Source organism: Mya arenaria, chromosome 9 (assembly GCF_026914265.1).
Source record: "Mya arenaria isolate MELC-2E11 chromosome 9, ASM2691426v1".
In the NCBI taxonomy this organism is placed as follows: domain Eukaryota; kingdom Metazoa; phylum Mollusca; class Bivalvia; order Myida; family Myidae; genus Mya; species Mya arenaria.
In genome coordinates this window covers 8,236,698-8,246,583 of record NC_069130.1, presented here as the reverse complement: position 1 = coordinate 8,246,583, position 9,886 = coordinate 8,236,698, and positions in this window count along the sequence as shown.

Sequence of the window (9,886 nt, the reverse complement as noted above, 5' to 3'; positions counted from 1 at the left end):
CAAACTTTGACGCTGTTGAAACCAGTCAAAAACTATCATCCCGCACACCCCAAGGGGTGCATCTTAAAGGGTTTAGCGTCCCCTACAAGGTAAAATTGGTCCCAGCCTGATCACGTGTAGGGATGCTGAGATATCTTCGAGATTGCCGACCCCATTTTAGGGCATTTTGTGCTGCATTTTAGTGTATAAAATAACGTTATAGGCGAATGAAAACCGTGACGTAATAACGCCAGCGATGCACCGACGTGCGCGTGACGTAGGGTATGGTGAGACGTAAATTTCAATACCAGAACCAAGCTCCTATCACTCTTGGTGCCGAAGATACCTTCGAGATTAGCTCCCCCTTAGTAGCTATATGGGAGCGCGTTTTGTGTACGAAATGTCGCGAATTTGCGCAAACTTTGACGCTGTTGAAACCAGTCAAAAACTATCATCCCGCACACACCAAGGGGTGCATCTTGAAGGGTTTAGCGTCCCCTACAAGGTAAAATTGGTCCCAGCCTGATCACGTGTAGGGATGCTGAGATATCTTCGAGATTGCCGACCCCATTTTAGGGCATTTTGTGCTGCATTTTAGTGTATAAAATAACGTTATAGGCGAATGAAAACTGCGACGTAATAACGCCAGCGATGCACCGACGTGCGCGTGACGTAGGGTATGGTGAGACGTAAATTTCAATACCAGAACCAAGATCCTATCACTCTTGGTTCCGAAGATATCTTCGAGATTGCCGACCCCATTTTAGGGCATTTTGTGCTGCATTTTAGTGTATAAAATAACGTTATAGGCGAATGAAAACCGTGACGTAATAAATCCAGCGATGCACCGACGTGCGCGTGACGTAGGGTATGGTGAGACGTAAATTTCAATACCAGAACCAAGCTCCTATCACTCTTGGTGCCGAAGATACCTTCGAGATTAGCTCCCCCTTAGTAGCTATATGGGAGCGCGTTTTGTGTACGAAATGTCGCGAATTTGCGCAAACTTTGGCGCTGTTGAAACAAGTCAAAACTATCATCCCGCACACCCAAGGGTTGCATATTGAAGGGTTTAGCGTCCCCTACAAGGTAAAATTGGTCCCAGCCTGATCACGTGTAGGGATGCTGAGATATCTTCGAGATTGCCGACCCCATTTTAGGGCATTTTGTGCTGCATTTTAGTGTATAAAATAACGTTATAGGTGAATGAAAACTGTGACGTAATAACGCCAGCGATGCACCGACGTGCGCGTGACGTAGGGTATGGTGAGACGTAAATTTCAATACCAGAACCAAGATCCTATCACTCTTGGTTCCGAAGGTATCTTCGAGATTGCCGACCCCATTTTAGGGCATTTTGTGCTGCATTTTAGTGTATAAAATAACGTTATAGGCGAATGAAAACTGTGACGTAATAAATCCAGCGATGCACCGACGTGCGCGTGACGTAGGGTATGGTGAGACGTAAATTTCAATACCAGAACCAAGCTCCTATCACTCTTGGTGCCGAAGATACCTTCGAGATTAGCTCCCCCTTAGTAGCTATATGGGAGCGCGTTTTGTGTACGAAATGTCGCGAATTTGCGCAAACTTTGGCGCTGATGAAACCAGTCAAATCTATCATCCCGCACACCCCAAGGGGTGCATCTTAAAGGGTTTAGCGTCCCCTACAAGGTAAAATTGGTCTCAGCCTGATCACGTGTAGAAATGCTGAGATATCTTCGAGATTGCCGACCCCATTTTAGGGCATTTTGTGCTGCATTTTAGTGTATAAAATAACGTTATAGGCGAATGAAAACCGTGACGTAATAACGCCAGCGATGCACCGACGTGCGCGTGACGTAGGGTATGGTGAGACGTAAATTTCAATACCAGAACCAAGCTCCTATCACTCTTGGTGCCGAAGATACCTTCGAGATTAGCTCCCCCTTAGTAGCTATATGGGAGCGCGTTTTGTGTACGAAATGTCGCGAATTTGCGCAAACTTTGACGCTGTTGAAACCAGTCAAAAACTATCATCCCGCACACCCCAAGGGGTGCATCTTGAAGGGTTTAGCGTCCCCTACAAGGTAAAATTAGTCCCAGCCTGATCACGTGTAGGGATGCTGAGATATCTTCGAGATTGCCGACCCCATTTTAGGGCATTTTGTGCTGCATTTTAGTGTATAAAATAACGTTATAGGCGAATGAAAACTGTGACGTAATAACGCCAGCGATGCACCGACGTGCGCGTGACGTAGGGTATGGTGAGACGTAAATTTCAATACCAGAACCAAGCTCCTATCACTCTTGGTTCCGAAGATACCTTCGAGATTAGCTCCCCCTTAGTAGCTATATGGGAGCGCGTTTTGTGTACGAAATGTCGCGAATTTGCGCAAACTTTGACGCTGTTGAAACCAGTCAAAAACTATCATCCCGCACACCCCAAGGGGTGCATCTTGAAGGGTTTAGCGTCCCCTACAAGGTAAAATTAATCCCAGCCTGATCACGTGTAGGGATGCTGAGATATCTTCGAGATTGCCGACCCCATTTTAGGGCATTTTGTGCTGCATTTTAGTGTATAAAATAACGTTATAGGTGAATGAAAACTGTGACGTAATAACGCCAGCGATGCACCGATGTGCGCGTGACGTAGGGTATGGTGAGACGTAAATTTCAATACCAGAACCAAGCTCCTATCACTCTTGGTTCCGAAGATATCTTCGAGATTGCCGACCCCATTTTAGGGCATTTTGTGCTGCATTTTAGTGTATAAAATAACGTTATAGGCGAATGAAAACTGTGACGTAATAACGCCAGCGATGCACCGACGTGCGCGTGACGTAGGGTATGGTGAGACGTAAATTTCAATACCAGAACCAAGCTCCTATCACTCTTGGTGCCGAAGATACCTTCGAGATTAGCTCCCCCTTAGTAGCTATATGGGAGCGCGTTTTGTGTACGAAATGTCGCGAATTTGCGCAAACTTTGACGCTGTTGAAACCAGTCAAAAACTATCATCCCGCACACCCCAAGGGATGCATCTTGAAGGGTTTAGCGTCCCCTACAAGGTAAAATTAATCCCAGCATGATCACGTGTAGGGATGCTGAGATATCTTCGAGATTGCCGACTCCATTTTAGGGCATTTTGTGCTGCATTTTAGTGTATAAAATAACGTTATAGGTGAATGAAAACTGTGACCTAATAACGCCAGCGATGCACCGACGTGCGCGTGACGTAGGGTATGGTGAGACGTAAATTTCAATACCAGAACCAAGCTCCTATCACTCTTGGTTCCGAAGATATCTTCGAGATTGCCAACCCCATTTTACGGCATTTTGTGCTGCATTTTAGTGTATAAAATAACGTTATAGGCGAATGAAAACTGTGACGTAATAAAGCCAGCGATGCACCGACGTGCGCGTGACGTAGGGTATGGTGAGACGTAAATTTCAATACCAGAACCAAGCTCCTATCACTCTTGGTTCCGAAGATACCTTCGAGATTAGCTCCCCCTTAGTAGCTATATGGGAGCGCGTTTTGTGTACGAAATGTCGCGAATTTGCGCAAACTTTGACGCTGTTGAAACCAGTCAAAATCTATCATCCCGCACACCCCAAGGGGTGCATCTTGAAGGGTTTAGCGTCCCCTACAAGGTAAAATTGGATCCAGCCTGATCACGTGTAGGAATGCTGAGATATCTTCGAGATTGCCGACCCCATTTTAGGGCATTTTGTGCTGCATTTTAGTGTATAAAATAACGTTATAGGCGAATGAAAACTGTGACGTAATAACGCCAGCGATGCACCGACGTGCGCGTGACGTAGGGTATGGTGAGACGTAAATTTCAATACCAGAACCAAGCTCCTATCACTCTTGGTTCCGAAGATACCTTCGAGATTAGCTCCCCCTTAGTAGCTATATGGGAGCGCGTTTTGTGTACGAAATGTCGCGAATTTGCGCAAACTTTGACGCTGTTGAAACCAGTCAAAAACTATCATCCCGCACACCCCAAGGGGTGCATCTTGAAGGGTTTTAGCGTCCCCTACAAGGTAAAATTGGTCCCAGCCTGATCACGTGTAGGGATGCTGAGATATCTTCGAGATTGCCGACCCCATTTTAGGGCATTTTGTGCTGCATTTTAGTGTATAAAATAACGTTATAGGCGAATGAAAACTGTGACGTAATAACGCCAGCGATGCACCGACGTGCGCGTGACGTAGGGTATGGTGAGACGTAAATTTCAATACCAGAACCAAGCTCCTATCACTCTTGGTTCCGAAGATACCTTCGAGATTAGCTCCCCCTTAGTAGCTATATGGGAGCGCGTTTTGTGTACGAAATGTCGCGAATTTGCGCAAACTTTGACGCTGTTGAAACCAGTCAAAAACTATCATCCCGCACACCCCAAGGGGTGCATCTTGAAGGGTTTAGCGTCCCCTACAAGGTAAAATTGGTCCCAGCCTGATCACGTGTAGGGATGCTGAGATATCTTCGAGATTGCCGACCCCATTTTAGGGCATTTTGTGCTGCATTTTAGTGTATAAAATAACGTTATAGGCGAATGAAAACTGTGACGTAATAACGCCAGCGATGCACCGACGTGCGCGTGACGTAGGGTATGGTGAGACGTAAATTTCAATACCAGAACCAAGCTCCTATCACTCTTGGTTCCGAAGATACCTTCGAGATTAGCTCCCCCTTAGTAGCTATATGGGAGCGCGTTTTGTGTACGAAATGTCGCGAATTTGCGCAAACTTTGACGCTGTTGAAACCAGTCAAAAACTATCATCCCGCACACCCCAAGGGGTGCATCTTGAAGGGTTTAGCGTCCCCTACAAGGTAAAATTGGTCCCAGCCTGATCACGTGTAGGAATGCTGAGATATCTTCGAGATTGCCGACCCCATTTTAGGGCATTTTGTGCTGCATTTTAGTGTATAAAATAACGTTATAGGCGAATGAATACTGTGACGTAATAACGCCAGCGATGCACCGACGTGCGCGTGACGTAGGGTATGGTGAGACGTAAATTTCAATACCAGAACCAAGCTCCTATCACTCTTGGTGCCGAAGATACCTTCGAGATTAGCTCCCCCTTAGTAGCTATATGGGAGCGCGTTTTGTGTACGAAATGTCGCGAATTTGCGCAAACTTTGACGCTGTTGAAACCAGTCAAAAACTATCATCCCGCACACCCCAAGGGGTGCATCTTGAAGGGACTTTAGCGTCCCCTACAAGGTAAAATTGGTCCCAGACTGATCACGTGTAGGGATGCTGAGATATCTTCGAGATTGCCGACCCCATTTTAGAGCATTTTGTGCTGCATTTTAGTGTATAAAATAACGTTATAGGCGAATGAAAACTGTGACGTAATAACGCCAGCGATGCACCGACGTGCGCGTGACGTAGGGTATGGTGAGACGTAAATTTCAATACCAGAACCAAGCTCCTATCACTCTTGGTTCCGAAGGTATCTTCGAGATTGCCGACCCCATTTTAGGGCATTTTGTGCTGCATTTTAGTGTATAAAATAACGTTATAGGCGAATGAAAACTGTGACGTAATAAAGCCAGCGATGCACCGACGTGCGCGTGACGTAGGGTATGGTGAGACGTAAATTTCAATACCAGAACCAAGCTCCTATCACTCTTGGTTCCGAAGATACCTTCGAGATTAGCTCCCCCTTAGTAGCTATATGGGAGCGCGTTTTGTTTACGAAATGTCGCGAATTTGCGCAAACTTTGGCGCTGTTGAAACCAGTCAAATCTATCATCCCGCACACCCCAAGGGGTGCATCTTAAAAGGTTTAGCGTCCCCTACAAGGTAAAATTGCTCTCAGCCTGATCACGTGTAGAAATGCTGAGATATCTTCGAGATTGCCGACCCCATTTTAGGGCATTTTGTGCTGCATTTTAGTGTATAAAATAACGTTATAGGCGAATGAAAACTGTGACGTAATAACGCCAGCGATGCACCGACGTGCGCGTGACGTAGGGTATGGTGAGACGTAAATTTCAATACCAGAACCAAGCTCCTATCACTCTTGGTTCCGAAGATACCTTCGAGATTAGCTCCCCCTTAGTAGCTATAGGGGAGCGCGTTTTGTGTACGAAATGTCGCGAATTTGCGCAAACTTTGACGCTGTTGAAACCAGTCAAAAACTATCATCCCGCACACCCCAAGGGGTGCATCTTGAAGGGTTTAGCGTCCCCTACAAGGTAAAATTTAATGTCGAAAACAATTGTTCTTATAAAGGATTCCAAGTTTAATTTGAAAGAAAGCAGCATAAACACTGTATTTCAACCAAATGAGACTAAAGTAGACCACAGTAAATCTTTAAGCATGCACCAATAATTTAATATTTTTGCGCATTCTGCTATTAAAAACACAGTTACAATCTTGTTATCACAAATTAATATTTTCCATAAATGGATTATTTAGTAAGTAATTAAAATTTATCAGTCAAAATGTATGTTTGTTGTACATGTGTATGTATTGATTTTGAATAAGAGTGTCATAAGAGTTTTAATAAAGTGTTACACCATATGATTTGTGTATATCTGTTTATCTACTGTTTTGTAGTGAATATGCTGGATTATGCAACGATGCACTATTATCTAAATTAAATTCATTCTTTTGCGGAACGTTTTTATCGTTAGTAAACTATTGTTTTGGGTTATCGTTCAAATGCGGTTTCTCCTGCAGTTTTTAGAGTTAAATAAACATTTTTATATGTTTTTTTTTTCTATTTCTATACGAATCATTTACCTGCATACAAAGCATATCGCATAAACCACATATTTATTTACTTTTAATTAAAACTATTTACAAATAACAGTACTAAATAAGAATAACAAATACCAATTAAGGTTGAAATAATTGCATGAATGTTTTTCTTTCGTTCGAATTCATATTGTAGTATTATCTTTTTATATTTTCGTAATTTTGTATTTATATGAAAAAATGTTTGTTTTCTGCTTGATTACCATTATCAATATTTTTTATTTCGTTCTTTTATATGTGACTGTTCGCAATCTGGACTTAAAAATGAAGGTGTTTTGAGTTTAGTTGTTAATGACTTGTAATGATAGCAAATTTAAACAATTTTGTCGGTCTTTTTTTATTTGGCCAGCTATCTCGATTATTCTACCGTTATTTACTTTTGGATAAAAAAGCATGATTGCTCGATACTCTTTAGAGCATAGTTTCTAGAGGCAAAAATGAATTGAAATAACTCGAACATAAGCAGTTTTACTGTAGTAAAATATTTGCTTTATAAAAGTATCCTTCGATATGTTGATCAATTGTTATTCTTAACATAATCTACTGCAAGTGCACCTTTTGGAAAGGTCAAAACATTTTAGAATTCTACTGTTGTTGATATTCTTTATTATATGCTTTTCGATGGTTTAAGACAATTATCAGTGAAATAAAAATGATATTTAACTGCTTTAAACAGTGAAACAGTATATTGATACTGTTCATTGTTTTGTAATTGTTATCCGCTCTCACTATCAAATCGAACGTCGTTCACAGGGCTGGAACACAAATTCAACGACGTCTTTTCCGAAATAACATAACGTTCGCATACAATTGAACAAGGTTTTCTGGAAATATTACAATTAAATGTCATTATATATTATTTTTGTGTATAATTTTTTTATTTTTTTTTGTTTCAGTGTAAAATCTCAATTTATTTCATCTCATGAACACCAAAATAAAACAATTTACTCGTGATTGCGCCACTCTTTAACTATCTCACTCGATGAAATATAATTATAGAGGATATTTGATTATTTCAATAAAAGATCGTATTTTATTTCACGAGTGTCATAGAAAAACATGTTCACGAGTGACAAATTTTCTGACCCTTTTATGCTTATTTTCCGAGTTTTAAGGTATTCTAATTTATTTCTTAAATGCCCCCTCTTTTGTAAAGGGAGTAATTTACGCCGCTACCCGTGAAACGCCTCTCACAAGTTCTCTGATGATCTTTTTATAGTATATCATTCGCTCGTTTTTTAAGACAAAAGTTTTATGAACAGTTATCAAAGAAGTTTTATCAATGTTCCAAAAAACAACAACGAAAAACACTTATATTTTATTATGAATACATAACCAAATTATTACGCCAAATTATTATTTTTTATTGAATGAAAATTTGAAATATCGAATGTGTTAGCAAAACAATTGCCGATAATCATTGAATATAAAACAGTTTTCTTAGTTTTAGAGTGTGTTTCATGATACATTGATATTCAGTCTTCTTACTGTCATAGACCAGTATGTTTCGCTTGAAGACAGGTCGTTTTTCAGGTAATGATGAGGAACAGGCTAGTTTGTTGACAAGTTTTGAGGCATGGGTTGGGTAAACAAAAATATCAGTTAATCTGTAAATTGTTTTGTGAACTTTCTGGGAAGTTCGTATTACGTATAATGACGACAAACAGTTTAAAATACATATGTTCGAATAGTTGGTTATGTTCCGTTAGGTGTTTGGTATTAAAGCAATCGTTCTAATATTCAGCTTCAAATTTAAGAAAACGTTTGAAAAAACGGGATAACTAATATTTTTATCAAATTGATATTGTCATTGTTGTTATTTCACTGATAAAACTCCATAATTCTTCGAAAAGCATGAAAGAAATAACGATCTTGCACTAACACAAACAATTATTTTCCATATGTTCATAAAAAGTTAATTGGGGGATTGAGAAATGCCTAAAGTATGTTTTATGAAAATGGGGCCTGCTATGTTGTTATTTAAATTGAATATACCAAAAAATATTACATCTACGTTTTTTAACTTTCTTTAAGGTATTCATTCTGTTTGTTCAATGCACAACGCATCGATGTTTAAGATAATGATTAAGATAACAACACTAAAATGAACGATATAGAAGATCTATTATTTCAGTAATCAAAAGAAAAATCACGCGCGGCTGAAACCCTTCATAGTAAGAAGTGTTAAAACTATCATACTGACAGCAGCGGACCTTCAGCAAATGTTGATATTTGCTTAAATATCGTCTTTGCAGACCTGAATTTACACACTGTGTTGGCTCGTCGGCATACAAACATTCTTTGAAATTATCAATCCGCTTTTATTCGACCCTTATTGTAAATCAAGACATTATGTGAATCTTCCTGATGTATTTTGTTTGCTGATTTTCTCCAAACAACAGCCTGATAGCATCTTGCTCCGAAATGTTGAGAACATACATACATACAGTTATTGGTTGACAAAGTTGTTGATAAAATATAACCTTGTCAGCAGAAATACAAGGATATTTGTAGCATACGATTTCTTCAGATCTAGACCCATGAGAAGAGTACCAGTGGTCGATGGGATAACAGCAGAACAGACAAAGACACACGATACAACACCTATAAGTCGGCTGCTTCGTAATGCCCGTTTATGATTTCTGTTTAAGGCGTTGTCAGCATTCACATTATTTGGGTGAATTCTACTCGTTTTCCTGAGAAAATTTTACTTTAACAGACACACGACATAACACTGCAGAGAATCGCTATGGCATGAAGGAAATTATAAACGTTCTTTTGGAGTTGCTTCGTTTGTGGTATGAAATAACAATGTTCTTCAGGATTGTTCCAATTTAGTTTAAAGGCAATAGCGGCAAACCCAAGACTTAAGATCATCAGTCCAATTCCAGAATAACATGCTTGTTTTGACGATAACATATCCGATTTTCCCATCATTTTCCTCATCCTTACTAGAGCCGTAAATGCAATCAGCACATTTGACGAGATGTAAGACGTGTTTAGCATCGTGTTGTGGACTTTGCACATCCAGGAAGGCATGAACATACTCCATACGCCAACATTGGTCATGATAAAGGAAGGCGCACAGATCGAGAGAGAACACAAGTCAGAGACCGTCAGATAGAAAACCATCCAATCTGTAA